Source organism: Gopherus evgoodei, chromosome 7 (genome assembly GCF_007399415.2).
Source record: "Gopherus evgoodei ecotype Sinaloan lineage chromosome 7, rGopEvg1_v1.p, whole genome shotgun sequence".
Lineage (NCBI taxonomy): Eukaryota > Metazoa > Chordata > Testudines > Testudinidae > Gopherus > Gopherus evgoodei.
Window position 1 is genome coordinate 118455564 of NC_044328.1, and position 24664 is coordinate 118480227.

A 24664-nucleotide genomic window follows, 5' to 3' on the forward strand; every position below is an offset into this window, starting at 1 on the left:
TCACACTTGGCTTTTTCACAAGCCTACAAATAATGGACAGTCAGATTGTGCCTTCAGTGATACCAACACAGCCTTAATTGGAGCTCTGTGGGTATAACTGAGAGCACATTACTCCTTTAAAAATATACATGTGTTCCATTACTCTCTTGCTATTACTTTTTGACTTATAATATGAGATCGAGGAAGTGAGCTGACAACATTTCTGGCTGAAACTAGTTTTATGTTAATTGAAATTTCAACAGCGATTAGCATTTTATCTCATAAGTCAACCGTGAAGTATAATACAAAGTAAAGTATCAACATGACGACTACAAATGATGGAATGTCAACAGCACACAGACAATAAATGCAGTTTGCAGTTTGTTTGTTTTCCAGCAGAAATGGGTAACAACAGATTTTCCCAAATGAACTTGATGCAAACTGTCATGATCGGAAAATAAATTTCTGTCAAGGGCATTTTCTCTTCTTGTCCACTCCTGCTCCCCAGTCTCTCTGCTTTTTAAAACACAGTACATTTACTTGCATTGAACTATGACAATGCAACCTTTCTATTGTTAAAAATAAATATATTATATTGAAGTAACACGCTGCTTTATTTGGAGTTGTGCATGAGTAAGAGGACCAGGTTTTAAGCTCCCATAGTTCGTTTTAGCCATTAAGACCCATACTCTACAAAATGCTCACTAGGCAGACAGACATGAAGCGTTCCCGTGTCTTCACAATGTAGTGATAACCATAAGTGCCGACTTCGTGGGTGCTCTGGGGCTGAAGCACCCACACGGAAAAATTGTGAGTGCTTAGCACTCACTGGCTGCCCCCATCAGCTCTTCCTTCTTTCCCCAGTTCATCCCACCTACTAGCGGACCCTGCCAATCAATGCCTCCCCCTTCCTCTGAGCACCTCCCATCTGCTGTGGATCAGCTGTTTAGTGACATGGAGGAGGCACTGACAGGGAGGAGCAAGGGCAGGGTGCACTCAGGGGAGGGGGCAGCGCAGGGGCAGGAGGAGAAGGGGTGAGTAGGGGAGGGAACAGGAAGAGGCATGGCAAGGGTGGGGCCTTCGGGGAAGGGGTGCAGTTGGGCGGGGTCTGGGGCAGAACAGGAGTCAAGCACCCCCCAAGAAAGGACCAAGTTGGTGCCTGTGGTGAAAAGGGTCTACCTGTGCATAACTCCTTGCAGGATTGGAGTCAGATTTAATTGTTCATCCAGTGTAAAGTTTGGGTTCAAATCTCATACTTTCTCCTCCCATATGCATATATGTTATCCATTGCAAGTTAATCACAAGATGAACATTGTACTTTATCAGGCAGCAAATGAGAAAAATAAAATAGCAAAGAGCAATCCATAAGCTCTCCATTTAAAATACACAGCAAGTCACAGCATGGAAACAATTCTGAGGCCATGAAAATCATTTGACTCCAGTGGTGGTAACCACTGTACTGCAATGAGGTTTCCATTCTATGTAGTGATTTTCACAGCATGGGGCTTGTGTTCATTCAAGATTACTCTGCATTTGCAACTAGACGACATTGCCTATAGGAGAAAAAGGTATTTAATTACAAATGAATTACCTTTATAAACCATAGAAAATAGCTATTATTCCCATGTGATCCATTAGATATTAGTTGTTTCTGATGTAACTCAGGAAGGCAGACTTATCTGAAAGGTGCATCGCTCTGGTGGCAGCAGGTTTTGTTGCCTTTTATATCAGAGTCTTGAGTCTGAATTTACTGTCTTGTGATATGAAAATAGCTTTCACAACATTTTTCCCCCCTCCCCCACAACGAAATATATTTATAAAACAATCCCAGCACATTCCCCGAGGATTTTGAGAGGAAAATTCTGGCTGCTTTTAGTTCTGAAGTCTTAAAACAAAGCAGACCTTAACATCAAAAATCGGCACAAATCTCTGCTTATACAGATACCACTCTTATATCTAAAGACAGTGCTGCTACTGGAAAGTGAAATCTACCAAGACATTATGTGGATCTAATTTAAACTGCATTCACTCACTCATAATAATGGAAGGTTTCATGACAACAGAGTCTTGTGTATTTACTTCTTTCCTCTAATTTTTCCCTTTCCCTATGTAATGAAAGATTAGTTCTTCCAGCTTCATAGAAGTTTTTAGATTGCTTGCATTTCCTGATAAGTCAAACCCATCAAGCTTCCATCATTTCTTACACTACAAGAGCTATGAGGGATTAATTCAACAAAATCAAGTGGAAATTAATCATTTAACCATATAAATAATACGAAAAATATTTTAACGGTGTAAGTTAAATTTCAGATACATCACATTAAGCCAAATACTGTGGTCTGTACTCATTTCTTATTTAGGCTAATCCCAGTGATTTTTGTCTGAATGAGGAGCAACCCTAAGCAAGCATCCCCTTCCCCATCAACACTTCCACCAGCCTCAAATAGTATGTCAGAGCCCAACTCAGAGATTCTTGTTCTCTTTTATGAGTGGCTCTCCTATTCATCTCAATGGAGCTGCACTATACAGAAATACAAGGAATTTTACCTTGGGTAAAAAAATGCAGAATTTTGGCAAGTTTCCCCAGGTGGTTTCAACTTCTTAGGTATGAAATCTTTAATATCTACATGTAATATTGTACTGAATGAAGGATGGAGTCTCTGCTTTAGCATTTCCTAAGTTAGAGGCTTACGTTTTTTTTTTCTAAATTAAGAAGTATCTTTAAAACTTAAAAATAAAGGATAAGGAAGAAAAATAACCACACATAATGGAAGTGCATGACACTATTCTATCACATTTATCTTCTTTTAGCGCTATTATGATCTCAGAGGAGGTATATGAGGAAGTGTTATGTTACAAGAGACATCTCAGCAGAGTACAGTGTATACAATCTTAATGGAAGAGTCTGAGATATTATATTAAGTAGTATACTATTACAATTTATCAGGTCAACATCTCGTTTCAAAAGCTGATATTAATGGATCTATTTTTTTTTTTTTTGAGGCTTTCAGGGGAATTGAATAGTTGATAAGAGAAATTAATTCTGAATATCAGCAGTAGTAACTATTTGTTTAGGCTTATTTTATTGTTTAACACTTTAATGATGAAGGTATCTTCCAAAACTTACTCTAATTTACCCACTACCACCCACATTGCTCTGCATTAATGCCTTTGCCCTCAGAGTACTGTATCAGACATCAATCAATTGATCTGAAGGGGACTTCCATGCAATATGAACACTGTATCTTTCAGAGAAAGGAAAAGGACTTGCTCATAGTTCTGCTTCTCTAAATAAATAAATTTGACTGGATCACTATTCATTTGCCCCCTTCCACTAAGAATTGGAAGTGAAATGTTTTCAGTGACTGATTTGTTTTCAGGTGCTGTTATCCTGTATACGTGTGTGTTTATTTGAATATTCATATACAAGGTATTTTATGCTAATTATTAAATTTACTACTAGATTCTGACTCAGACTACTTGCCCTCACAAAGGATTAAGAGGAAGTCAAATGCACTATACAGACTATCCAGTTATTGAGTCTAGAAGCTTTCTGAAATACACAGGGCTACACACTGTGCGTACCCGCTGCATGGATCAGATGGGTAGGGAAGGGAAGACAATGGGAAGGGACTTGACAGAGCTTTACCTCTACTCCCCTACTGGTTGGCATGGGGGATTGGTGCTGCTAGGGGCCAGTAATAAACCCTTGGTTCTCAGGAGAAAGCAAGGATGGGATTGAGAGTCAGGCTACACCTAAAAACTTAAGTTGACCTAGCTACGTCACTCAGGGTGTGAAAAGTTAAGAGAGCCTAAGCTCCAGCAGAGACACTGCTAGGTCAATGGAAAAATTACCCTGTCAAACTAGCTATTGCCTCTCAAGGGGATGGATTTATTACAGCAATGGGAAAACCCTCTCTGTCACTGCTGTAGTGTCTACACTGCTGAACTACAGTGACATAACTGCAGCTGGGCCACTACACCACTTGTAGTGTAGACATACCCTCAGAAGGAACTCAGGGACTACTCCACAGTTGGTGTAGCTTTCACATCCCCTTCCTCAGGACTTTTCCAAAAGTCTGAATCTAGTCCAGGGATCAGCAACCTTTGGCATGTGGCCCATTAGGGAAAGCCGCTGGTGGGCCGGGAGAGTTTGTTTACATGCAGCATCTACAGGTTCGTCCGATCGCAGGTCCCACTGGCTGTGGTTCACTGTTCCAGGCCAATGGGGGCTGCAGGAAGTGGCATGGGATGAGGGATGTGCTGGCCGCCGCTTCCCACCGCCCCCATTGGCCTGGGATGGCTAACCACAGCCAGTGAGAGCTGCGATAGGCCAAACCTGCAGATGCTGCAGATAAACAAACTATCCTGGCCCGTCACTGGATTTCCCTGACAGGCCACGTGCCAAAGGCTGCCAGTCCCTGATCTAGTCCTTAGAGTGTATCCTATTCTGATGTTATCAGGAGCTTACATTTGCATAATGGTGTTCTTAATATGCAGTGTGCACTGAAATGGAAGGAGGGAGATTAAATGGAAAAAAACTCTGGAGCACTGTCAGAGTCAGGAATCAAGGCCCTCAGCAGATCTAGTCTTTGGGCAACATCATGAGTGCAGCTGGCCTGCATTAGGCTGCCTGATTGGTGGGAAGGTAGTCACACACCAGCAAACCAGATCAGCATTTGCCCCTCACTACAATAGCTCTTGTGCCTGCTGATTTCTAGCCCTGCTCATGCCTTGATTCTCTCCCAGTAATCCAGCTCCTAACCGTAATGCTGTCAGACCCCTGGTCATCAGCGGGTGGGATCAAACCTGGGACCTCTGGAGCAAAATGCATGAGCTAAAAGCCACGTGGCTCTTAGTTAAGGCTGTGGAGCAGGCTCATTAGTCTCCAAGTGGTCTCAGTGCCACTAGATGAGACAGAACACCACACCTAGGTGGTGCGCGTTTTACATAAGCTTAGCTCCAATTCCTGACCTCTGACTCCAGCTCTGATCCTAGGCACCAATTCCTGTTTATCTGACTCCTCTTGTAACCCCTAGGCATGACTCATGCGCTACCACTGCCCAAGTCCCCAAGTTTCTGACAATCGGACATTCAAAGAACCTCCCTAATTCCAGGGAATAAAACAAAAATAGGATTTAAAAAAAACCGCCTTAAGACAAAAAGACCTTTAATTTAGCTCTGGTCTTGAGAGATGTTGAATGCTAACAACTCCTATTGTCTTCAAAGGTGCTGCCGGGGCTCAGGTCCTCAAAGCATCAGGCTGCAAGGTTGCAAATTTAATCCCAACACATATCCTACAAGGTGATTAGCACCTTCTGGAAGATATCAATCACCCTCTCTTCTATTTGGATTCAAAGGACATTAAGGGGAATGGATACACATCCAGGAGGTGCTGAACAGTTTGGAGGGTCTGGCCCAGAAACACTCTGAGCATTAGGTACATTGAGCAGCGTTGCCAACCCCAAATGTTCAAAAATCATGAGTCAGGTTTACAAAAAAAATCTTGAGATTGGCTTTAAAATCATAAGATTTAAAATCATAAGATTATGTAACAAAATAATAGATTTGGTGTTCTTTTTATTTGCCTTATGCTTTATGGGCCTTTAAAAAGGACTGGGGTAACATTTTGAAGCTTTCTGCACAGCCACAAGGGCTAAAAACTCATGTTTTATTTAAGTACGAAGGCTGAAATCATCACATAATCCACTTGACTCCAGGAGTTGGGACTTTAAGGAAAGCAAGAATTATCATGAGACTCACGACAAAATCATGAGATTTTGGCAATGCTGGTGAGTTATAAGTAGCTATGGAAGTATGTTGTTCACGGGAGCTTGTACTTAACAAATGGATTCTTTTTATGTAAAGATTACACAATAGAGAACACAGCCTGCAGTTCACCACAGCATGTAGCTCTCTCCCTGCAGCCCGGGGCCCCGCCTTCCAGTACAGAATGAAAGCAGTTGGTGAAAAAAGGAGCAATTGACTGCTAGAGCCATTGCCACATGGGCATGAAGGCCAGACTCCTCCATTATAGCACATGTCCTTTGAGCTTTTCTATCTATACCCCTTTTTTTCTCCTTTTATTTAACTGAAGTTATTTAAAGGACAAATCTCTGTTTAAGCAGCTGCTGCCATGACTCGCCAGCACAGGCAGCAATTTTAATTAAATATTTGCTGCTGTGCGAGGTCCTCTCTCTCACCCTCTTCCCCATATCCCCATCTTCATTGCAAACAGCATTTGTTCTTGTGAAGATAACAGGTCTGTCAAGTATCCTTTGGCTTTGCTTTAAAGAGCTCTCTCTTATGATATGCAGTACGTCAAATGCTACCAGAGAAATCTATCAACACAAAGGACAAGAAACAAAACTCATCTGAATTCAATAATGATAAATGCGACTTACATAATTAAACTTTACTAATTTTTATTACAAATCATTTCTACAGCTCTGTACATTTTCACAACTCTTCACAGAATAAGATGTGTTCCTTCTCCCCAGTAATTTATGATATAAAATACACCAGACAAACAATTCAAGACAATACAAGGACACACGCCAGTTTTGGGAGCAGGATGGTGTGGAGAGAAGCGTAGCGATGCGAGAGGAAGCTTTCCTGGGAGAACTGGATTTCAAACGTGGTTCTACTCCTGAAAAGTGACTGGGCAGAAATAACTCACTCTTACTCAGCAGATTGGTGCCCTGTGTGTATTCAAAATCATCACATCTGTTTAAATTTTAGACAAAGACAGGTTTGCACTGTCTTGTGTTCCTGTTAGGCCTGCAGAGCTAACCCACCTACAAATGATTGAGCTGACTACCACATGCATCAGCAGAATTGTTTACTATGTTCCAGTCAGTTATACCTCTGGATTGACCAGGTGTCGATCGGGCCCTAATCTGGCCTGCAGACGGAATGAGAGAATGAAGGAAGGACCTCTTCTTGTCTCTTAAGAGCCCAGACTGTCTGCAAGATAGAGAGCATGGATGTTTTCTTGTGTTTTGGTTTTTCGTCTTTTTACTAGTAAAATGACTGGTTATGGGCACTGAGAGATGACTAGCAACCCATGATGCCATTTAACGGAGGAATCAGAAGTAGGAAATAGGATGTGCGGCACACTGAAGTATGGAAAGTATTCCCAAGCAACAAAGCAGCAATAATGAGTGCATGATTCAGAATGGGAAAAGGCGGTGAAGGTAAAGAAGAAGCCAGGTGGCACATAGGAGGAAATGAGAGCAGAGACCACAGAGGTGGCCAGGGCTGCTGAGAGCGGGTTTGGGCCCAGGTGAAAAAATTTTTTCAGGGCCCCGAGCAAGGGTGGACCGGACCGACAAAACTAGGGAAGCCGGGCCCTGGGCCCTCTTCCAGACTGCCAGGCCCTGGTAATTTGTACTGGCTTCTCCCCCCTCTCATCAGCCCTGGAGGTGGCTGCTACTCTGTAGGGCAGGGCTAGGCAACCTATGGCATGTGTGCCAAAGGCGGAATGTGAGCTGATTTTCAGTGATGCTCACACTGCCTAGGTCCTGGCCACCAGTCAGGGGGGCTCTGCATTTTAATTTAATTTTAAATTAAGCTTCTTAAATGTTCAAAAAATCTTATTTACTTTATATACAACAATAGTTTAGTTATATATTATAGACATATAGAAAGAGACCTTCTTAAAATGTATGACTGGCACGCGAAACCTTAAATTAAAGTGAATAAATGAAGACTCAGCACACCACTTCTGAAAGGTTGCTGACCCCTGCTGTAGGGCTTTGAAGTAGCCTTAATTAGATGTGGAAAGACAGGGGGCTGGTGAACAGGTCCCAGAAGCTGAAGTGGTCAAAATGGCAGGAGAGGAGATTCATTTAGAACCATGGGACTGTACAGACTGAGTGAGGGAGAGGAAAAGCAGTGAGGTCAGAACAGCAGGTAAGTCACTTGGAGGGAAAGGGGCAATGAGAGTCATTTGGAGTTGAACTAAAAGGAAATTAAGAATCAGAGAGAAGCAAGGGGCTCAAAGTGACAAGATCCCCAACATAGCTGCAGGAGTCTTCCAGGAGCCAGAGAATGAGGGTTCACTGAAGCAGAGCACAGCAGCAGATTGTTTAATACAGCTGAGCATTCTGCACAGGTTAAAGCTCTCCAAATTGACAGATATATTGTATTATCATTTTTGCAAGAAAGGCTGAGTTGTAGCAAGCAGGAATGCGTGTATATATAAGCAGGCTACATGAAAAATACAAATGTATACAAAATTCACATACAGACAGAATAGATTCTGCTCTCAACTATTCTAGGTTTATATCAGCCCATCTCCTTTGATTTCAAAGTAGATACTCCTGACTGACACCAACCATTATGAGAGGAGCATCTGATCTAGTGCTTCCATGGGACAACTGTATTGTTGTACCAAACGGCTACCATCCCCCCACCCCAGTAAGTGTCATCAGGCAGCATAAGCAAGTAATGAAAATAATATATTGTTCTATTTATTATTTTAGCATTTAATACTAATTTAGACAAATATTTACACTTTTAAGACTTGCCATAGAAATAACAATAAAATTGTAGGTCACTTTTCATTGTAAAGGAAGCTAGCACATGATAAAAACTTACATTTAAACTATGCACAGGGAATCACATCATCAAGGAATGAAATCGAAACATGACAACTGGTTAGCGGCACACAGCAATGCTCCACAAGAGAGAAGAAAGCGAGAGGAACAATGTAGCCAACTGATACTGACCTGTGCTGGAATTTGGCCAGAACTCTCATTAACCACCATACTTGCAAAGAATGTCATGTGTTCCTTAATTACAACTAGTCAGGACCTTGGTTTTAAGTTTCCTCCTAAAGACAGTCTTGTCTTTGCCCCTAAAAGTCTCACTGGAGCACTGGTTCAGAACTGATTCACAAGGAAGAATGACACCTAGGGAAACACAAAACCACTATGAAACAACTAGGTATGGCCTTATAGATCTGCCATCCAGGTACCAAGCCCAAGGTCACTTAGCTCCTAAAGCTGAGATGATCACAGCATGAAGCGGTGTGGCTGCAAGCCTGCATACTATTCATTTGAACAGATTTTCCAGTTAATGTTTTACTAATCCTAAACCACAAAAAAGGTTTAAAATACGTGTCAATCATGCCATCCTCCTCCCAGCATACTCAATCACATTGGGAAAATTGCTATTCAAACTGCTGACACACTGACTGTAACACTGTAAATGTTTGGAGAAGGAGAATTAAATTGCATGTGTAAAACAACTACTACAAAACAAAGAATCAGCGGGAGACAGAATAAATGCTTATAAACAAAACCTTAGAAAAAGTCAGAAAAAAACCCCATTAGCATAGCTTTCCATTCGTTATGGATTAAAAATGCTTATTTTTTGCATGGAGAACATTAATATTTAGCTGCCTTACAGTTTTCTTCTGTAACCACTGCACCATTACTTTATTTTATCAGTGTAGTATCATACTAGATAGGGCACTAATATGTGGTAAAGTCAAGTAAAAGTTTGTAGTAATTACTCGCCCAGGAGATTTGATAATATTCTAGAATTATCAAGTAGTTCACAAAATTATATATCACTTAATCTGCAATTACGACTTCTCAGGGAAACAATCCGTTTTAAATTACAACAGTGACCACATAGCACATCAATGCATATTGCAAACCTGTAGAGTCATTGTTCTGCCTTGAAATTAGTTACCATGTAATCTACTAATTGGTCTTTGCGAAAGATGCAAGGCGCAGGAAAGAATTTCCATGAGCTTTTATTGTAAAGGAGCCGTTTTCAAAATTTTGATTTTAGTATCTGCTAATTTAAGGGAATTTGTTAATGAATGCAAGAAAAGACAGTTCAAATTAGTAAAAAAAAAAAGAGGCAGTTTACTCACATCATGCAATTTGCACTAGAAATCACTTCCAATTTTTCTTCAGTATAGAACAGTTTTTTTAATGGACTGGCTCAATTCAAGGATGACTAAGTCCTAGCTTGAAATAGGTAGCTTGAAACATTTAAAGGTTAAATTTATAAACTAAGCAAGGAGATAGTGCTTTCCTGCTGAAAAATACTATATGGCCAACCAGCATGAGTAAAATTTTTTTTTTTCCTGGAGACATATGTTACTAAAGCTATTCGTCTGGCATAAAGCTCATTAAGTTCCCTGACAATCATTTTGACAAAGCATAAGCCAAAAGCTACTGCATGTTCTTCATCTGCTGTCAAAATATTAAGCAAACAGAATGGGTTTAGAAGGTTTTATATACAGCAAATGTTGGTTTTAGAAGTATTACTCTAAAGAATAGCTTCATGAATCCAATGTAATCAGGAGCAGGGCTGCCCAGAGGGTGGGGGGGCAAGTGGGGCAATTTGCTATGGGTCCCACAGAGGCCCCCAAGAGAATATAGTATTGCAACTTTTTTAAGGAAGGGGCCCCCAAAATTGCTTTGCCCCAGGCCCCCTGAATCCTCTGCGCAGCCCTGATCCGGAGGATCTCTTAATGATCTATTTGATTAGCTCTATAGGCACTGCAAAGTGCTGTTAAAGCAGCTACTGCATTTCATCTCAGAGGTGGCTGCACTTCAGTATTGGGTAAAGTGATTTCCTACAAACTGTATGTAGTTTGTCAAGTCAGCTGATAAAGCATTTTGGAGTCTCTGACACCAACCACGCAATAAAGGACAATTAAAATGAGACAGAAAGAAATGTGTTCCAGATTTAAGATAGAGATATTGGGGCAGATTGTCTCCTGCACTAGAATGCACAGAGTGGTGGCCCGAACAACAGAGAGCGGTTTCTCAGAGCCAGTCATTCCTGATGTGACTCAGGGCAGCTGTTGGGCTGCTCTAAGTTGTACTACTTCTTTAATGTCCATTAAGAAGCTTTGCTATGCCCCTATCCCCACCCCACCTCACCTCAAACAGAAGAAAGGGCAAAGCAGAGATACAGATCTGGAGAGTGGCACAGATACACCAGAAAGAAGGTTCCTTTATGAGAAGGGAATTTTTTGCTGGCAATTTTCAGCCGCAGTCCAGCCCTTTTATGCCAGCTGAGTGATGCAGAAGAGCTGGATTTCAGAAGAGAATCTTCAGTTATCTGTGGTTTCTTTTGACCTAAAGTAGTTTAATTTCCTGGTTTTATAAAGGGCTAGAATACTAATTCAGTGGGCAGTTTCTAATAAGTCTACAATAAGGTATAAACAATGTGTTGTAACTTAGTGAATTACCAGTCTCGCTACAGCTGACCTGGACAACCAGCAAGTAGGGAAATTACACCTATCATAATTTAAAACCTTCACCTAAGCATATAAAACTAACCAGATCACTCTGAGATCCTGATTTATACCTTTGCAGGTTTCAAGATACACATTTGGGGCTAGAGACTTATAATTAACCCTTGAATTGATCTGGTCTTTTAAAAGATCAGTTCTGTAGCAAACTAAAATGAAATCGTGAAAATAAAATGAACATCCTCCCAGGTAAAAATTCTGCAAGAAATAGCACATACATGCCTCGCCCCATTACAAATCACTCCACTGTATTGATCAAAAGACCAACAGGCTGTGAGACATAAAACTGTAGAAAAAAGGCACTGATGCCCTAGTGCATAATAGTCTGGAATGGTTTATGCCTGATCAAGTATATTAAAACAGAGGTAATGAAACATTCAGGTGGAATATGTAAGGAGACCTGTGGAGAGTGGCAAAGCACCTGATGTTATTAGTGTCAAGTGACAGAAATGTGGAATAAATGTCAAGACTCTCTAATCTAATTGGCTAACATAATGCTTCCTTTTCCAGTGCTCAGAGATGGTTCCCATGTTTAGTTCAAAGTCCTGGGCACTTGGCTGGGTTCTAGGACCCCAACTCAGCAAGACTTAAAGTTAGTACTTGTTTAAGTATCTCGTTGAATCAGGGCCTAGAAGAGGAACCAGATTCTTCTTCCACTGAAATCAACAGCAAAACTCTTTTTGACTTCAATGGGAGCAGTAGCAGGCTCTGAAGGACTTTTTCCAGGGTGTCCGAGCCCCCCAGAAGTGTGATGAGGGAGCTTACCATTTTTTAACTGGAAAAATATTTGGCCTGATATTGATGGGATTTGGACACCCAGTTCCCATTGAAATAAATGGGAGCTTGGGCACCCAAATTGCAGAGGTGCTTTTCAAAATCTCAGCTTATTTGTTTTGTCCTCTGTATTTTGTCCGTGGTGTGTGGAAGCAGAACCATGAAATAAAGCATTTACCAAGCTCTCTCCATGGTCCCAACAACAGTTTCCTGCTCAGCTCTTTATTGTATAAAGATATGAGATTGACAGAAACACCCCTCACCCCCAACCCGTGCAAAACTGCATTAAAAAACAGTGTTCAGTAACAAACTTTTAAGAGCCACCCTATTTCTTCTGAAATTAGAACATGCAATTTAACTTTACCTCTCTCACACTCTTTAAATTATACTATATTTACCTTTACAACAGGAAAGTGCTAGTATCCCAATCATACATACAACACAGAGACTAAGGGCTTGTTATTCAGATCAGCAATGTGCAACACTGCTGTAAGAAAGAGGCAACTAAAAGCAATGCCCTAAACAGCCCAATGCTGGCACAAGTTTGCCAGGTTTGGGAGTGGCTGGTAAGACCATGTGCTACGTCTATGTTTTTTCCAGCAGTAAATGCAAGTGAAAGTCAACACTAAAAACGAAAGCTGCATTTCCTCTTTGCTGTTCTTTCCTTTCTCCTTCCAAGTGTAATTATCTTGTTTTTTCCTCTTAGAAAACAGAATTGGTCTGTAACAACAGCAGCAACAATGACTGTGCCTGCCCATCTCAACTAACTACTTCTCTTTTTCACAGAACGACTAATGTTATCTTTTATACCATCTTAACAGTCAGACAGGTTTAAAAAAATAAAAATAAAAAAAACTCTGCACCTGAAGGAAAAGTGAACAAAAGATTGTGTCAAAATGAAAGCCTTACTTGATACTTTACATTTTAAATGCTTTAACTATTTTTCCTTGTTCCTTATCTTTAATAAAATATTAAAAAGATGTTTTAATGGTGTGTTTGCCATAGTACCACATAGGCTGAAATCTCTATATCAAACCCAAAACTTCATTTAACACTGTTTAAAGCTGGACAGTGACAGGCTCACATTAACACCTCTGACTCTTTGGGTCCATATATTCCCTCTGAATTAATACCCACCTTAATCACTAGATCATCCTTCCCCCCTTTTTAATAAGCTCATTTTATTAATATCTCTGTTATTCTTTGGATTCTGTACCAGCATCTGTCACCATAGTATCCAAGTGCCTGCTCTGATAACTAGAAAAGGCTCTATATTGGAGACTCGTCCCAGAAATGGATAGCACAGGAGCCCATCTTCCCTGGGAGCAGAACGTTTGATCAGTGCGTCCAGTAAGCTGGTTTAAGTGGATCTTTACACATTAAAGTTAATCTTGTTTCACGCAGCGATTAGCAATTAGACTGCATAGGGTGGATATTTTAGTGACTTGGAGTTCAATTCCTGTAACTGCACCCCAATGTTGACCTTTCACTGGAGTAAAACATGGGGTAAGGAGAGATTCTGCTAGCAAGGAGTGTTCAGAATGACGCTAGCCACCAAACTACATTATTGATAAAGAAAAGTTAATTCCCCTTTACAAACAATGATCCTGAGAATGTTTGGCTGCTGTAAAGGGGAGCTAATATCTAACAGAATTACATAAACAAAAGTCAAATTCTGCCCTGCTTTAAGATCTTGCAACTACATTGAAGTCATATGAGGATTGGGGGATGCAGAGCACAACATAGTCTAAGATGTTTCTAACTCAAGCCACTGTTAATATATGCTTTCTTCAATTTGCAACTGTCCTAACTTTTGCGATGGGGTATGAATACTTACTGTTCTTTAGTGCACATATACACCTACTTTTATCCAAGCTCTTTTTGGCTTGTGCAGTGGCTGGCTTCCTAAAGAAGATATTAGGAATAAATCTCTGTGTTTTAGCCCTGCCCAATTACGAAGACTGTCTTAGTCCCTATTGATACAAAACTCTAACTAGCTTTTGTGGGAGAGTGACCAAGAAAAGTCTTGGTGTTTTACAACCAGTGATACAATACAAATCCATCTTTGGAAAAAAAAATTGGTTACAATATACGCTTAGCCAGCTAATGTAGGATGCACCATTACAAGGCATATTTAATTCAAAATGTGCATCAAATCTAACTAATGCCAAGTTATAGAAAACATACAATTTTATTTTTATTTCTTAATTTGGTGAGTAAATGTACTGCTTACTAAAGTGAGAGAACTAATAGTACTGCCTTTAGGCACACACGCATAAAGTCATTGCATAGACTTGCTAGCACAGCTCTAGGCTACTAGAAACTGCCAATCAAGTCAAATTTGTGCATGTGTGTGACTGAAATAACCTGTTTCATTTTCATTTGTGAACAAAATTAAGGATTGATCTCAACTTTCAAAAGATAAAAGGGATAGGGCACTACTGCATTTTGCCACCTAGCCCTGGCCCTCACGTAATAAGCAACGGCTATGATGGCGATAAACTAAACTACATCTGAAAAGATCAAATCAATATATGAAAGTTCAAAGAAATTGAAGAATCTATAAGTAGGCACATCTCTGCACACGTCATGGCCTGTTCAAGGGAGAAGACTGTTTATAAAAATGGAAACATTTTTTTTTCCTCTCACCAAAGAACAAAAATGTAAGGTGAAATAAAAGGACTATTTTCTATGAGTTTGCCTGTCAACAGCTTTCTGCTCTTTTTCTGATTAGCAGCTCCTGCTGTAGCACCACCATAGTATGGGACTCCTTAAACTGCTCTATCCTGATAAGATCATATTTCACTGATCTCTTCCTATCTAAATGTCAAATATGAATGTCTTTTTAGCAATATGGGTACAGTCAGGAGACACTCTGACATCAGTGAAAAGCACAGCCTGCTTTTTTGATAAAGCAAAACCAAAAAGAGATACACACTTTAATGTGCAACTGTCCTCAGAACAACCTGGCATGGTTTTCATAATGTCAAAACTTTCTTTGATGAAATTTCAAGTTCCTGACATTCCAGACCAAGAAGAAGGCAATTTTGACATACAAAAATCCCAAAGCAACAAAACAAAACAAAAAACCCAAAACATAAGGATATCTTCACCAAGGGCTCAACAGCAAATCCACTGGGAGTTTGCAGGACTGGATGAAGATTTCCCTTGACTAATAAAAGGTATTACTATGATATTACCGATTTGTTTGAAATAGGCGATTCTTGGATGATTGTTAATTTATTATGATTTGTCTCATCATTGACTAAGCTGCCTATCCAGTCCTCTTGCCACCATGCCATATATTAAATATACGGAAATAAACAGCTGCATTCATCTAAAGAAAAATAAAATAGCCCCTCCACTAATTCTGGCCGTCAACTGACCCCTGCAGAGCTACTGAAATCTTGTCTCTTTGTAGTGCTGTTTAAATGATTAATTGCTTTCCTGTGCACCAGAGAGGTACTGCAAGTGCTCCACTTGCTTAAAGGGGATTGGGAAATTTTCCCCACACATCTGTTTCCTCCTTAGAAGGAAACTTGATTAGGACTCGTTATATTTTTACATGGAGGTGAGAGGGGGCATTCCACTGTTTCATGCCATTGGCTACTTGTGACTCTCTCTGCCTCTCTAACTAGATCTAGTGAGCAGTGGCATAAAATTCTGAATTATTTGTTTTCAATATTCCAATTATAAAGAGACTTTTGCATTCTAATGCTGTGGTGTGTACAGGCAGATACAAAACAACAACAAAACCCACAGACTTTGGGTCAAGTCCCTTAAAAGCAGAAGAGAGAAGAACGTTGATCTCAAAGAAAAAAATATTTTTGTTTCTTTTCTTTTTGATTTTAATAAATCCATCTCTTGTTTTCACCACTCTCTCAACACGATCGGTAATGAGGGCTGTTGCCTGGTTTTGAGAATCTTCAAAATGCAAAGCATAAACTTTAGTAAATGACAGAAGTGATCATGAGATTTTATTAATCTAATTGCCATTTAAACCTAATTCTTCATATTATACATCTAATTCTTCATATCTTATTGTACACTATTCCATTAATGTTTCCAGCATGTAAGCCAATTACAAATCAAAGATATGAGAAATTGCTTATCTTTATCTACTGTTTATGTATGCATAGGCATGTAATTTCAGAATAAATTAGCTTGTCTGATAGCCAGTTATGTTAATACTGCATTGCATTCGAGTACTCTAAGGCTCTCTCTACACTAGGAGCTGCGGTGTGATTCGTTTGCTCGTGTACACACATACGCTAGTTCTCATTGAGCTAGTGCAAGTATAAATAGCAGCGTACTACCATAACATATGTGCCAAGTACAAACCTGCCTGAAACCAGTGGGCATGTACTTGGCATGGCTCAGCCATACGTCCGCTGCCGCTACCAGCAAGCACGAGAATGTGTACACAAGCAGGGGAATGACACTCCATCATAGTGTACTGTGCTTTATCAGGCTACATGCTTCCACTTTTCCCATCATTCACAGTTTCAAAAAAATCATTTCCTTATAGGACTCTTATGCAAGAAAACCCTGAAATAAAAGTCACTTTCCTCTAACACTGAACAAGGAACATTATTAGAATAAGGAAAATAATATTATTCTCCAAAGCCATCTCTGTGTTTCACTGCATCTTCTCCCCAAACCGTCTCCACTTCCCAATGACCTGATATCCTGCTACAGTAAAAGAAATAGTATTCACAACCTCAGAGCAAAAGGGTCTTAATTCTAGATGATGGAATGTTAGATGTGAGCATTTAGAGTTACAGTGATCCAGTGTGTGTTTTGCAAATGATAGATAACTGATTGCCACATGAGCTGCAAACAAACAACATACCAGTCACGTATCCCCATGACCAAGCTAAGACAGAAAACGCAGATAATATAAAGCATGAAACATTTGATGCCAGCAATCAGTGGCATTTGAGTACAAGCAAAACACTGGAGTCTCTTTGGATCTTCTCACAAGTCCAAATTTTCTTCCTGGCCTGTTTTCAGGAATGTTTGGGCAACTGCTGAATAAAAGACTCAGTTTTATGTCTAAAATGTTGCAATTCTTCCTTAGAGTTGAAATAAAGTAGTAGTGGACATGAGGACTGGAGTGAGGGGGGAAGTCTGTTTGAAGGTTTGGGGCATAAAAATCATGTTTTCAAAACGGAAGTATGTCTTCACTGATAGGAAGATGGATTTAAAGGGAAAGGGTTGAAATATCAGTTAAACATACATGTGAAGCAGTCTGGCTCATATAAAAAAGGGGGTTCCCTCTGCATTTATTACATTATTATTACATTACCATGCAGACAAGTTAACTAGGCCAGTATGAACATCTGCCATGGTGACTTATCACCAGGGATGAGTTAATCATATAGGAAATTTACCCCAAAAGCTCAGATATTATTTCTACGTAGTCAGCCAAATATTACTTCAGGGATATTCCCCATCAAGGAGTGCAGGGGTGCCCAAGCTGCGGAAACCGGGGAATCTCAATAGGAGTACAGAGGTTATTTTTACCTCTGTAATTGGCATCAGTGCAACTGGTTCTGGAATACTGAGTCCAGTTCCAGTGACCACAATTCAAGAAGGATGTTGACAAATTGGAGACGCTTCAGGGTAGATCCATGGGAATGATTAAAGTATTAGAAAACATGTGATAGCCTCCAGGAACTCCATCTATTTAGCTTAACAAAGAGAATGTTAAGGGGTGACTTGATTATAGTTTGTAAGTACCTACATGTGGAACAAATATTTAATAATGAGCTCTTCAATCTAGCAGAGAAAGCTAGACAAATTCAGATTGGAAATAAGCTGTACATTTTTAAGAGTGAAAGTAATTAAGCATTGGAGCAACTTCCAAGAGTCATGGTGGACTCTCTGTGACTGAAAATGTTTAAATCAAGATTGGACGTTTTTGTAAAAGACATGCTCTAGGAATTATGTGGGGGAAGTTCTGTGGCTTTTGTTATACAGGAAGTCAGACTAGATGAGATAAATCAGACGTGTTACAAAAATTCCAAACAAATGCTAGACTCAGACTTAACTGTGGAGCTGCTATCATGTCTCCATAGTATATATGTAATCACCTGATATATTGTATTAATGTCACATTATTTAATATTAATTCTCTGTCTCTGAGAACCCTTAACTTAATACTTGATTATTTATTGTATTTTTCATCAAATGACATAACTTATTTCAAGAAGCACTGTTAGTATGGCTTAGTACCTGACACAAATGCTTACTACCATGCGTAGTTCCACTGAAGCCAACTTAATTTGTCAATAGCACCACTTGTGGTAGTAAACACCTACTTGCTGCTTCTGTCTATGTTAAAAATGCAGACGTCTGTGGATGATCAATTTACTTGGAAAGAATATAGGCTTCATTCTACATAAAAGAAAAGTCTAAGGATGTATCAACCGTGACAAGTTAATTAATTTTATCATTTGATATACTAGTATGCAGAGAAACAAGTCAGACCATTGGAATAAAGGAATCAACTACCTAGTTAAGTGTCTGCAGTAGTGCAGCTACAAACCAGATTGTTAGTTTGCTGTACAGTAGCGACATATTTCACTGCAGAAGGCAATATGTGCAATCTCCCTACGTGGAGATCAAAAAACTAATAAGAAATTCCTTTTCACTTTGACACTAGGAAAGTGAAGCTCAGATATGCTTAGAAAAAAGTGTGGCATAAAAAAAAATGTTGTAAGACCAATGTTTTTAATGTTATAGTTCCAGGCCACAAGTTGTATTTATATTGATCATTTATATTGATCTTCAGGCATTAATGTTTAATTATTTCTTGCATAGTATCAGTGGACAATATTTTCCCCTGACCATTTGTCTTTGGATCAAATCATTAAGTCTTTACTCAATTTTTATTCAGCCCTTTCTCTAGCAAAATTCCCACTGAACTAATGCTGGAGAAAGGGTTAAAAAAAAACTGAAAGAGAACTTCAAAATGTCACGCTTTATTTAACTATCTATGGGAAATAGCCCTCTGTTTATGCACCTGATTGTCCTCTCATGAACACAGGGTTTACTTCAATGTAATGTCACTGATTTCAATGGAGTTGCTATACACCAGTATAACTAAAAACATAAATAACACAAGATGTGGCAGCTCAGGAAATGAACAATCACGCTATTTTACTTTCAAATAGCCAAGAACTAGTTATGACGGCGTTCTGAGTAAGGCTATTACAGAACTAAGACTGTGATGCATTTGATTATATGGTTTTTGCTTACATCTTGTGGAAACATGCCTCAAAAATGTAGGTAGCATTTGACTATACTTTGTAGTGCAAATCATTTTGTACTGACACAGTAAGACAGTCCGTTCCCCTACACTTACCTACAGACAAATATGAATACCTCAAATCAAACAACATTCACAGTCTGATGGGAAGGATTTAAGATGAAAAGTTAAATGAAATATGGCTATGAAGAAATGAAGGACTGAGATAACCGTCCATAGATAATTAAAGGGTGTGAACATCAGGCCCAGAAAGTCATTATGGCACTGCACTGTCTTCCCCATCCAATGCCACTATCACTCCTGTCCCATCTATACATATGTTTAACCCACTGGTTAATAGGCAACATGGCCCTCTCGTGTAAGGCAAACTGATGAATTGATTACATATGCACATAGAAAATGATATGTTCTGCTGTGCCAGGTTGTCTGTTCACATTCATATGTCACCAGACTTGCTGCTATAAGCCCCATCACATAAGCTATTTAAATTTATGCTGGGCATAGTTCTCAAAGATATATTGTAGGGAAAAGCCCTGCAGCTGGAGGAGGTTTGGCCTAGGTGACCACATGAGCCCTCTTCGTCTAAAACTCTAATTATATGCACAAAGTATATGATCATACACAAGCCTATACATATCTATATATTGACTTCAGTAAGAAAGTAGGGGACTGAATGGACCAGAAGTGACACCCACTGAACCCTTAACTTGTAAATCAAATTCAGAGAAATGTGGAGCAGAAAGAGGGTTTTTCAAGTTACTGCCTATTAATAGCTAGGAAGTTGAATATTCATTATTTCCAATCTATTTAATGTTTTATTGCACAGTCTATAAAGAAACAGGAAATTGGCCCAATAATTCCTAATCACATAAGCGGTGTGCAAGCAGAAAGTCTGTAAATTGGACCAAAACAAATGCTCTTCTTGGATTGGGTAACTTTATGTATAAGCATCCAGCTGTGGTCATTCTCAAGTGCAATTATCCAATATACATGGGTAAAATTTTCTTGTATGCTCAAGACTACTACAGAGAAGGATGATCTAGGGTAAAATTTTCAAAAATGCCCAAATGAATTAGGAGTCTAAGTCCCATTTAGATTCCTAAATAACTTGAGTGCTTTTGAGATTTTGCCTCTTGTGTCTAAGGCATAGTCTGTGATTCAGGAAGGCTGAATTCAATTCCTTGCTCTTACCCAGACTTCCTATATGATCTTGGGAAGTCTTTTAATCTCCTAGTGCCTCAATTTCCCATCTTCTCCTTGTGTGTTATAGACTTTTCTCCCACCTTTTGCTTGTCTTATCTATTCAGACTGGTCACCTGTCTCTTACCATAGGTAAGTCTATACTAAAGCAAGGAGGTATAATTCCTAGCTTGGGTAAATGTACACATGCTAGCTATGATCAAGGTAACACTTTAAAAATAGGAGTGTGGCCAAATGATGCTAGATATGTACTTGAGCAGCTGGACTAAGCTGCTGTGAGCACGCCGCTGATTGAGCTAACACATATACTTCTAATCAAGCTGTGAATTACACTTCTCAAATGCAGGGTAGACATACCTTATGTGTCTGTAGAGTATCCAATTCAATGAGGTCATAATTTCAATGGGACACTTAGGGGCCTTTGTACATAATAATAATAATACATAATAATGCCACAAGTCCCACTTCAGCCTAATTTGATTAATGAAATGGGATTTAAGTGGTGTATAGACCTCATGAATTTCATCCTGTGAGCCTACCATTTCTGAAAATCTGGCCCTTTAATGTTCAAATAAAAGGATGACATTTCATACATTTATTAAAATATTGGCATATGTACCTCATGACATCATTCTTGCCACAGGCAGTTAACACTACAAGGAGACTTAAAGAAAGGCCGGTTGATGTCTGTGTTCCTTTTGTGATTGTAAACAGATGGGTCTGTAGAAGAGCGTACTGACTTGGAAGCAATAAGAATTAAGAATATTCAGTAATGTGTATTTTCCTGGAAAAAGAGAGCAATACAGCTCTTATTTCCAGCATGTGAAGTGGTACCTCAGTATCATTCCCACTTCCCCAGAGACCAGCATCCATCATATGAGAGCGTAGACTGTATAGTCTTGATAAAGAAGCAACTGTGAAATGGCTATAATACAGCATTCTGTGGAGGAGTAGCTTTTGAAACTTCATCACTTTCATGGGCCAGCAGCCCTTAATTTGTACTGGGCCTCTATTACAGCAAGTGTGACTGGAGGTGCTTATCAAAAATCATTTTAAAACTAGATGTACATGACCATCCACTGGGGCCATGGCTACACTAGAGAGTTGCAGCGCTGGTGAGGGGGTTACAGTGCTGCAACTTAGGATGTGGCCACACTTGCAAAGCATGACCAGCGCTGCAACTCCCTGGTTGCAGCGCTGGCTGTACATCCGGTCCAGCCTCGGGTGTAGCGATTCCAGCGCTGGTGATCCAGCGCTGGTCAGCAAGTGTGGACCCCACCAGCGCTTTTATTGAACTCTGGGGTATAAGGAGGCATCCCAGAATTCCTGTCCACAACAAACTGGAAGAAAGGGAGAGCTCAGAGTTCAGCCAAACTGCTTATTTAAAAAACAAACACAGCTCCTGTTTGCTGAGCGATCGGAGGCAGGCAGGGGAATTACTTTGGAATGTTCACAGCTGTTTGCTTGAAGAGAGAAACAGCACGCTCACACGGCAGAGGGGGAGGGGGAAGTCCGTGTTGAGCAGATGCTTATCTGGTGGCTATTTAGGAGTGCATAATTTGCATTTAGTGAATGAGAGAGGGGTGGGGGTAGGGGGTCAGAACTTTTAAAATGATTGAAGGTAGGCACTGTTCAGTGTCTTCCAGTCCTTAGAATTTGCAAGGCAGGGAGCTGAGAACAGTGTCAACTCCAAAAATCCACTCTCTCTGTCTCCTCCACGCTCCGTCACATTCTACCCCACCCCCCTCTTTTGAAAAGCATGTTGCAACCACTTGAACGCTGGGATAGCTGCCCACAATGCACCACTCCCAACAGCGCTGCAAATGCTGCAAATGTGGCCACACTGCAGCGCTGGCAGCTGTCAGTGTGGCCACACTGCAGCGCTGGCCCTACACAGCTGTACGAACACAGCTGTAACTACCAGCACTGCAGAACTGTAAGTGTAGCCATGGCCTCAGGCTCCCAATACTTATTACTGCTAAAGGATGACTATGAATCCACATGTAGCCTGACACTGCTTAGCTGAACGTCTTGGGGGTTCTGATTTCTAAAGGAGTCACTGATGCTGAGGAGACACGAGGGAAGTATAGAAAATCAGGGGGGATTGCAGGAGCTCCTCTCTTCCCTACCTAACATGTTCTTCCTCAGAGCCACATGGTGGTACTCACATGGGCCTGCACCTTACTCATTGTTAAGTCCCATTCATGTCAATAGGCTATTCATGGATTAAGGTACTACCAAAGATGAGTAAAGGTATCACTCTCTGGCCCTCAGTCAATAGCTTTATGGGAACCTTGATAACGCAGCAATTCCTCACTGTCTCTTTCACCCTCTGTTCTGACAATCAAGCAAAGCGAAGATTTTTGCTGTTCCTCAGTTCTTGAGCCTTTTCTCTGCCCTTCCTCTCCTACCCAGGCCCCCAGCAACAAAAATGATATGGACCTGATCCAAAGAGCCATTCAAAAAGCAGAGGTTATGCTGATAAGAAAGCCTTGTGGGATATAAATGAATTTCAGATTAGCAAGAATTTTAGTAACTTTGGTTCAGACAATCAAGGTTTTATGGTACTGTACTTCTGTTCAGCTATAGTTCTTGATCATTTATTATGTGGCACAACCTGGGAATGCAGATCTATTTTGCATATACCATTAAATGCAAGAGCATTTAGTAATAAGACTCTCCAGAGAGAATATTATCAGAGATTATGGACTAATTTGGCCAAAGATGTCCCTTGATACTCTCATTGCTTCAACAAAGGAGACAGGCTTGACGAGCATAAGACATAGTAATAATAGAATTCAAGAAAGCTTTCTACATTTGGAGTCTATATTTACTAAACTGGTCTCTAATCCCTAATAATTTATTTTATTTGTATTAACAGACTATTGAATCAATGTTTGCTTTTTTGACTGTGCATACCATTTCCTTAATGTTTCTTTTAAATGTAGTTACATTGTATTTCTTAATGCTTATTTTTCTCTTAGAAATACTTCTTAATACATTAATAGCCTAATTAACATTTTTACGCTAATTAAACCCAGGTCCTGCAGTCCTTACACCAATAAAACTACGAGAGGTCACATAGGTTTGAATCCTTAATCTCTCTTTTAAATATATATAGATAGATCATATTTCATTTAATCGTATGAATATTTATGTTTCAGCGAACGTTCACTATCAAACTGAAAAGCAGCATATTTTAAAGACAATTCAGCACTGTCTCTGAAAAGTAGGTCTGTAATTACATAAAAAAGGCCAAAGGAAGTAAACTTCTAGTTTACAAAACCATTAATAGGGGGAAAAAAAAGAATTTATTAATGTATAATAAAGCCTTTGGTAGATCAATGTTACAAATCCATTTAGATACACACCTATTTAATACAAAAGAAATAATAAATAATATATTATATATTTTGTTTTAAATGGATGTGTGTCTAGCTAGATTTGTAACATAACTCTATCAAGGTCTTTATCACAAGTTAATTTCTTTTTTCCTATTTTCCTCATGGAGGAATATTTCTGGAAATGGAGGCTCAAGCCAAATCCTCACAAAACAACAGTCACTGCATTCCATCTTGAGAACAGGAACGCTAAGGGCACCCTAAAAGTGACCTTTGGCGGCAACAATGTATGACACAACCCCACTGCTACCTATCTCGGTGTAAAGCTGGTTTGCTTGCTAACCTTCCGTGACCATCTGAAGAAGGTAGCTGCCAAGATGAAGACAAGGGTCAACCTGGTCCAGAAACTGGCAAGCACAATCTGAGGAGCATCAGTATCAGTGTTATGGACACCAGCAGTGACCCTTGTATACTGTAGCCGAATATTGTGCACCATTATGGATCAAAAATAGCCATATTCAACTTGTTGATGTCCAATTGAATACTGGATTGTGGTGCATCACTGGAACCCACAAGTCAACCCCAACACCTTGGTTGCCAGTGTTGTTGCCATGATACTGCAACCCTTTGGGAATTCCAGAGGATTGTAGAAAATGAACGTCTTCCCATCCACCAGGACCTTAACAATATCCCTCACCACCGCCTGAAGTCACATAAGTCCTTTTGGACCCATGCATTTAACCTGATGAAGTCTGGAAAGCCGAATAGTGTTCAGAAGAAGTCACAAATAAACACCTCGTGAAAGACCTGATG

At 39.9% G+C, this 24664-nt stretch overlaps 1 protein-coding gene across 17 annotated transcripts in view; it reads right to left on the minus strand.

Annotated features, from left to right (window-relative positions):
* CHL1 (cell adhesion molecule L1 like) overlaps positions 1-24664 on the minus strand; it is a 192325-nt gene that overhangs the window by 94155 nt on the left and 73506 nt on the right. The gene's annotated exons all lie outside the window — the stretch shown is intronic.